At 40.2% G+C, this 8,577-nt stretch overlaps 1 long non-coding RNA gene across 2 annotated transcripts; it reads right to left on the minus strand.

Moving 5' to 3' along the window:
- Nucleotides 1-239: 239 nt before the first annotated feature.
- On the minus strand, nt 240-8,573 carry LOC113968093. Of its 2 annotated transcripts, XR_003534371.1 has the most exons (4): nt 8,323-8,522; nt 3,820-4,101; nt 1,948-2,036; nt 240-1,756 (listed from the first exon to the last, which is right to left on the minus strand). It is a non-coding gene; the product is annotated as an uncharacterized LOC113968093 (long non-coding RNA). The 2 variants fall into 2 exon arrangements; XR_003534370.1 differs by lacking the exons at nt 240-1,756; nt 1,948-2,036 and having other exon boundaries at nt 3,779-4,101; nt 8,323-8,573.
- Between the last annotated feature and the right edge of the window lie 4 nt (nt 8,574-8,577).

Genomic DNA, 8,577 nt, shown 5'->3' on the forward strand with positions numbered 1-8,577 from the left:
AATGGTGGGTGTCAGATATAAGAAAGTTCTTTCTTCCATTTAGAGGTCCACCTTGTTTTTGAAAAAGTTTTTTTGCATTCAATTATGTGTCATGGATTAACCCCAGCTGGCAACTCGGCCCCACACAGCTGCTTGCTCACTCCCCTCTGGGTGGGATGGGGCAAAGAATCAGAAGAGTAAGTGAGAACACCCATGGATTGAGATAAAGACAGTTAAACAGATAAGGCAAAAGCCATGCACACAAACAAAGCAAAACAAGGAATTAATTCACGACTTCCCGTTGGCAGTCAGGTGTTCAGCCATCTCCAGGAATGTGGGGCTCCTAAGTTATTTTGGAAGACAAATGCCATCACTCCAAACATTCCCCCCTTCCTTCTTCCCCCAGCTTAATGTGTTGAGCTTGTCATCATAGGATCTGGGATGTTCCTGTGGGCAGTTAGGGTCAGCTGTCTCAGCTGTGTCCCCTCCCAGCTCCTTGTGCACCCCCAGCCCCCTTGTGGGTGGAGTGGGGTGAGAAGGAGAAGAGGCCTTCGCTGTAAGTTCTGCTCAAGGATAACAAAAACACCCCTATATTAACACCGTTTCCAGCACAAATCCAAAACACAGCCCCATAATAGCTACTATGAAGAAAATTAATTCTATTCCAGTCAAAACCAGCACAGTATGTTAATTCAGTTTTGGACTGCAACTTCATTTGCTACTAGTATGTTCTGTCTGAATTGCATATATGTAAATTTTTTCTGAGTTCTTCATTCTGTACTTGATTTACCCAATACCAGTAATTGATGGAGTACAGAACGTTTCTTCACATGATCTAGCAAAATATATGCTAGCTGAGTGTGTTTTATATATGTCAAAGCTATAAAATACCATCTGTATTTTTGTTCTTAGAGGTCTTTGCTGATGTAATATATTGCATAGGATTTTAAAAGTCTTTGCTTGGTGAATGGCTGCAGCATGTCATGGACACACAGCAACTTGCTCCAGAGTTTCCACTTGATTTCCTTCACTGTGGTGGGAGAGGCTGAGATTTAAGGTATTCATACAGTGAACTGTGGAAGGCTTGTTGTCTGATTAGTAAACATTTGAGATTCCACCTAGAACATGACAGTTCAAGTGCAATTGCTGTAAGTGCAGTGTAGTTCTCTGCAGGCAATTCATACTTGGCACATAAAGACTGAACGCTGTATAAATTTTCAGAAAATTGTGCTGACCAACCTGAAGTTAAAGGTTTGACAAATAGCTCTTTCACTGGCATCCAAAAATAAGCTATAAAGTTCTGCCCAGAGCGGCTTTAAATGCAAAAGCGTTCAGAGACCCAGAAGGAAGGGGAGAGAGTGACTGCCTTCCAGAGATCCACCAGTGGCTCCTGTCTCAGAGTAACACTGGCTGCTCTCTGATACAAGCAGCCCAACGCCGTGTGTTCCCCACATGAGTTCTGTCAATAACACCAGTGCTGCCTCCATTCAGTAGCTAGGCAAAAAACATGTTGGACATGTGCAGACCCAAATTACACTGGACTGTGCTGGTCAGAGGTATCTTGATGGATCTTCTAAGAATGAAGTCAGATTGGGAGCAGCAATAGGAGATGGTTTCTTTTTACCTGCAGGTTTATTCTCAGATGCATAGGGTAGCTTGTTCTGCAAACTGTTCTCTGCAGAGCCTCAGTTTCTACTCATTCAGTTGAGTGTTGAAAACAGAAACATTCAGGAGTCAGTCAGAACATTGTCCTGCCAAGGTTTTTTTTCTCCACACACTGAAAAATAAGATGATCTATGTTAAAGGTTCCATACCTGTAGCATATACAGAGAGATAGATGCATTAACTGATTTTTCTTCAAAATTTCAGCATTTTCAATGTCACTAAATACATTGGTTCCTTACAGAGGCAGACAGCACACAGAACTAGATAGCCAAGAAGTGACAACTCAGAACTGATGTGAATTACCTCGGCTGTGGGCAATACTTCTTTTAGCTGGCAGCCCAGTGTATATACACTCTAGTTGCTGATTTAGCTCAGTCTTTCTGTAGACAAGTCTGCAAAAAAATAAAACCAGTAAATAGACAATGAAATAATGGGTTGGATAACAGCTAGAGTAAATTGGTATAGCTCTGGATGCACATTAATCCAAATTCTATGTGACAGTGAATTGAATAGTTCTACTGCTGTCGGTGAAAGGCCAATAGAAAAAAGTCAGCTTAGCCTCTCCCTTGGTTGGGCCCTGCAGGGTATGAAGTGCACAATGAACTGAAATTGGTTAGATTCTAATTTGTTTGGTAATTATTTTCCCATGAGTGCTTCTCCATATTGACATAGTCCAGTCAAAAAATGTTACAAACCAGTGACATCACCAAGAAATCCTGCTGGCATGTCAAACTTACATTCACTTCTTAGACAGATCATTGTGATTTTGCCATCACAGGTTTTCCAGTTGGTTTTTTGGGGGGGTTATTTCTCTCCTTTTTTCCCCATTGTTCTTCATTCTTGTTTACTGCTGTAATGTTTCAGTATGGACCTTTACCATTTGGAGAGCAAGTACATCTGAAATCTGTTCAAATCCAGTAAGAGTCCATTAGTGCCATTACAAAATATTTGCTGCTTCTCATTTCTCTCTGGAGGGTCCTTTGGGGTGACAGCTCTGCACTACCTTGCCCATGTCCTCATCTCATGGAATATGTTTAATTGTAGTTGCACCTTGAGAGTTTGACTTTAACTTACTTAGTGATTGAGTTTTCATTGGAGCAATGAAAATATCCAGTCCTTCTATCTGCTGTATTTCTTTGGCTTTATTTAAATTTCTAAGTATTTGCAATTGAAATCAGAGTTGTGTTCTACTTGGCCTGTTTTTTCTCAGCTATTCAGTTTCTAAAAGAAACAGCTGTGGCTGCAGAGCCAAATGCATAATGACTGGAGCTCAAGATGAGGAAAAATAAATTCCTTTCCTCATAAATAATTTATACTTCACCACTTTAGTGTAATAAATTGGTTAATCAGCATTCTGCTTGGAATGACAAAAGGCCTGATCTCACTTCAGTGTATTTCATATTTACCATGGTGCTTTCCACCTGAACAGTACTATTCTTAAAAATGTTCTTTTTGCTTACCTTATAACTTGTGAAGTGATTTAGTAGCAGATCATAAAAAATTTCTAAGAAACCCCTGCTGATTCCTGTTTGTTGGAGTCACTAGGAAAGGGGTATCCATCCTTTAAATCATTAATCCTGAGGTAAGGTATAAAGTTGCTGCTGATAAAATCTGCATCTGGCAGCCTGTGGGTGAATACTGACAAGGGCAGAGCAACCTGGCCTCTTCTGCTGGCTGGCTCTGATACACTGCCTGTGTACAAAGTCAGTGCAGTGTTGGGCTTTTGCATCTAGTTCACAGGGCAAAAGCAACACAATTCCCTGGAAAGCAATGACACTGGAAATCCTAGTGAAAAAATCATTTGTTTCCGTGGGATCTTTGAATACAAATGAGCAGAGATAACACTGATCTTAGCTTTGCATGCTGCATTGGTGAGTCTGACACTCATAATGTACAACTCACAATTTGGCAAGGAAGAAGGAAAAAAAGGAATACTGCAAGAGAAAAGGAAGTTATTGAGGGCTAACACTGCTAGCTAAGCTTTAAAAATCTCCCAATGTTACTCTATTGAAAAGAAAGCTGATACAAAATATGGTTGTGATGTGTCATAATTTCCTCAGGGAGAAAAAAAGAAACAAAGGGCACTTTAACAGAGAATGGCATAAAGAGTAGCTGGAAATAGAAGTCAGACAGATTCAATTTTAAAAGTACAGCTGTTTAATTGCTAGGACAAACCATGAAGAAATATGGTGGATCCTTCATTTTTCAGTGCTTTCTTGAGTACAACATGTCTTTACGGAAGAACTGCTTTAGTTCAGATTTAATCAAACTTTCTGGAAATACAGTACTCGCCAATGCATGTTCCCTGGAGCTGGAAGCAGTTGCTCAGTTTCTTCCAGCAGAGAAAGGAAAACCAGAATACTTTCCATAAGGAGAAATGTTGCTTTAGTTGAACACAAGCAGAAGTTGTTGGCCTCAGTACCGGTGTAGCTGGGTGGAACGCAATGCCCTCGGAAGCTACAATGAAAGAGACAGTAACAGTTAAGCATTACAAAATCTTGTTTTGTAACTTGGATTGGAAAACTACAGCTAATGTTTGTTAACTTTTTCATGCACATTTCATTCTGAGATAAGATTCTGCCCAAATCCTGGATCAATTTGCTAATATTTGAGTCGTTCAAATTACATTTCAAAATGCCTGTTGACATATATTTTACAGGAGGTGTTTCATCAAATAGTCAATGGACAGAAGAGGATTGTTCTTCCTTTGTTGAATAAAGATCAGAAAGAGTGTGATCTAAGCCCCGTTTCTGCCTACTGACTGCTGTAATGATGAAGATAACTTAAAATGCTTCTTCACCATCATACAGTGAACAGAAAAACTTGATAATGAAGGAGAAAATGTATTTCTTTCCCTTCATCATACCTCGTCTTTGATTGCTGTCTCCCCTAGGCTGTATATACATGAAGTTACAGAGCCATAATCAAAACGAGTTTCTGGTTTTTTGCCCCCATCAAAACTGGGATCTAGATTTCCCAATCCAAATTTTACTGAGACAATACAGTTTGTTTGAGGCTGGCATTGATTTCAGTCAGATTTTGGGAACTTAACACTTCCAATGGCTACTTGGTCTTGATACATAGGTGTATGTATAAAAACCCAAGTTTTGAAGTTTTGGGGCTATAACATAGGTATTTTTTGCTGAATTGATTTGTTTTAAAATGGGAAAAGGGAGAATTTTTTTCTATTAAGTTCTTTTCCTAACTTTAGAATAATTATTTTGAAATTAGACAATAAGATCTGGCAAAGAGTGTGAATAAAAGAAACTCGTGTTTTACCAATAAGTAGAAATTCTTCTAACTAATGCTGAGGTATGAAGAAACAAAGAACAGTTTCATTATTCTCTCCTCTCAAAAAACAAACATACAAAACAACAACAAAAAAAATTAGAAAGAAAATTTTTTGCCTTCCTAAACGCATTTGCCAACAAAACTTCATGACCTTACCTTTCCATACTATTCACTCTCGTTTCCCTTAATGCAAATCATATATATGCAGGCACAAACACACAAGCATATCCATGTAGATAACTATTTTTATAAAGCCACATGCTGGACACTCAAGTATTTAGAGGATTTGAATTCAAATGCTAACACAATGCCTAAGATGCAGCTTCTAATAACTTGAACTTACATATTTTTTTTTCCTTGCTAAGAAACACAAGAAAGATGTGTGAGTCAAGCAAGATTACTTAATATCTGCATACAACAGGATGGAAAGGAAGATTTCCTATTTAGTAATGAAGTGATAAATTAGCCGTATAAAAAAGAGATCCCATTATCCTCTACCTAATCTGTAGTTGAGAAATATGAGGAATATTGCAGGGACAGGGAAAACTGGGTTCAGGCACATATTCCCAGCATTCTGTATATTAACTCACCAACACTAAATACAGAAACACCCTAGGAAGGAGAAGCCAATGCTGTAAACAGAGAGAAGAACCCAGATAATCTCCCCGGGAAATTTCTCAGCATCAGATTAAAATCACACATTCTTCATCACCTCTAAGTTTTTTACAGCACTGAACAAACCAACCAGCCTGTTTCAACCTGAGGTGGGTATTCTTCTAGGCTGACTGGGAGTTCTGCCCCAGAAAATGTCCTGTCAGCTGTCTGGGCTCCAGCGTGAAGGTCAGTGTCTCGCAGAGAGATGCTTAAAGGAAGTAGGATGCTGAATCATTCTCAGAGAAGCAACAAAATTGCCCACTCCAGCAGAGGACCAAACCTGCACAGTCTCCTCTGAGCTCAGGAAGATCTAGGCAGCCACTGCTGCTCTTTGGGCTCTCTTGGCCACTGCTTCCAAAAAAACTACTTGGGGTATGCTCCTTTTCAGTTTTGAACATGATTTTTTATATATTATATGCTTGATAAGAGTCAGTTGGTTAAATTTTCCTACAAAGGCCTCTCACCAAGATCACTGGTCTGGAAATTTCCCCTACAAGGCACATCAAGCCTTAGTGGGAATAAGGGAAGGAATTTAAGGTATGCTGTCAGAGGCAGCAGAGAGTAGAGCTTCAGCCAGGAAGACCTTTAGAGAGAAAAGAGGCTTTCATGAATACTTGACTACTTACTTGGGAAAGGGGTCATATTTTCTACAGGCTAGGATACATACTTGCCTAGACTTAGTCAAACTCTTTGGACAGTGCTTAGATATCACCCAAAATAGGTGCTTAGAAATACTACAAAGGAAAGGAAAATGTATCTAACAATGGAACTGCCTCTTCTCATCTAGAATTTCAACATGACAAAATTTCAAAGAGCAGAATATGAATTTGTATCAGCAGTATAGAAAATTACTTCTGAATTTTATAGTAAGAACCTGTAATTTTTCTGTGGTTAGAACTACAAAAACTCTACTTTGACCAGAATCAAACACTTGTTAAAGGTAAAATTTCTTCTGGAAATGTGACACTTGAGTTACTACACAATTCAACAGGACTGTAATTGAGGAAAGGTACCCTTAGTTAAAAAACTACTTGTAGCTTTAATAAAAGACTTAACAGCGAGAGAGCACACAAGTAAATGAAGTGCATATCCCGTAGGAGGGAGAATTCATATTGAAAGAGAATGTATCCCTTTTGCAGACAGAATGAGGTTATTAAATAGAAACATGAATGTATCAGGATGATGGAACCATCAGTCTTTGAAATGATAGAAATTGCTTTAGATATAAAAGAAGAGACACTAACAAACTTGCAAATTGTCACATAATGTGGTTTAATATGTTTATGCTTTAATATCTGTAAAACAAAAGCATTAATTTAAAAAGAATTGTTCCCTAAAAAGCTAGATTAGTTTACTGTAGCAGAACTGCATTTGATGTGGCAATGAAATATCTAAGATTTCAGAGGATCTCTTTAGGAAAATTAACTGATCCAAAGGAATCCAAGTTTAAAACTTCAGAGCTGAGGGCTAATGAAATTTTTAAACAAAGAAGTATTTATTCCTGTGAACATTTCTTTTATAAATTATGTTTATATTATTACTAATTTTGAAATCGCATAATTATGCTTTTAAGAAGGTAGTTATTTTTAATTAGCAGTCTGCCAATTTCCAGGATTTTTTCATTGATGCAACAGCCACGCATAGGTCTGTTATGCACTTGGGAGGATGGTGTGGGTGAACCACTCCGGCAGTTTTTATATTAAGTGTGGGTGTTTATATGCATATGTTAAAATACTTTCTTCTCACTGTGTCATATTCCCTTTTGAGTATATAGACGGTAATGACACAACCTGAATGCATTCTCAAAAGAAATGGAACTGGCTATTGTCATAACCTGACCTTTCTCAGTGTGTCACGCTAGCAGTTTTGCTTTTCTGTGTGACTGCAGATGAAGATTATTTTCCAGTTTCGGCTTTAGAAAGAAAGCTATACTGAGAGGTGTAACTCTGCTATACAAATGCTTTTGAAATGGTCTTAAAACCAGTTTCTCTTATTGAAGGCAGGTTCTGCAGGCGTAAGGGTTTCAATCCCACATGAATAACATTGTAGAAGTGCTTGAGCTTGGCCACAACTGTGCCCTGACTCACTAGGGACTCTATTGATCTTGGACCAGCACACTGACTCCTGGCTTGTCCTCAGATCTGCTCATCACCAGAATCCTGCCCTGCAGTCTGGACTCTGAGCTGCCTCCAGACTGCCCTGCCCCCATCCTGGCTGACAAGGCCTTTGCCCCACAGCCAGCCATATCATGCTTGGCTCCTTGCCCCTTTGGGGCCTGTTTCCTGATGAAGGGTTGGGGAAATGCAGTCACAGTGTCTGTCAGGACATGAGACTGTATGATACTAGTGCCTTCTCTCAAGAGCCATCCCCCTATCACCCATCTCCTCACTGCCAGAACCCACGGTAGAGAGAACAGCATTAGGCTGGCTGACTCTACTAGCAGAAGAGGAACACTTTAAGGGAAGATACTTAAACAGTGCAAAGAGAGCTCGGCATCATGGCTTGGAGTTGAAGGGAAATTATATTAGTGCTGCCCTAGAATTGACGAGGTTTCCCTGTGAGAAGCGGACAAAACCTCCCTTTACCTCACACACCGAATGAAACAGAAGTGGAGGCTTAGAGAGCTCTGGAAAATCTTACGTTAGATCCCTTAACCAGCCAGTTAGATCACTTGACACGGACAAGCACTTCTCGAATCATCTCGGTGAACAAACTGGGACACTGAGGCCGCACCTGTCAGCGGCGTTTGTTTTTTAGTAGCAGCCAAATTTACAGCTCAGCATCCCACATAGGAACCTTTACTGCCACGTGTGCAGCACCTTGAGACCGCTAAAGCACAACGTCTTTTGATCGCAGTTCCTCCAAGGGACAAAGACCCGGCTGGGACGCCCCGTGGCCCGGCGGCCGCTGTGTCGAGCCTCGAGGGAGAGGCGGGCGGGGTGACGCCGCCGGGGGCAGCGCGGCCCGGCCGTGCTCCGGCATCGGGAC

Source organism: Neopelma chrysocephalum, unplaced genomic scaffold (genome assembly GCF_003984885.1).
Source record: "Neopelma chrysocephalum unplaced genomic scaffold, ASM398488v2 Primary Assembly neopelma1_66, whole genome shotgun sequence".
Lineage (NCBI taxonomy): Eukaryota > Metazoa > Chordata > Aves > Passeriformes > Pipridae > Neopelma > Neopelma chrysocephalum.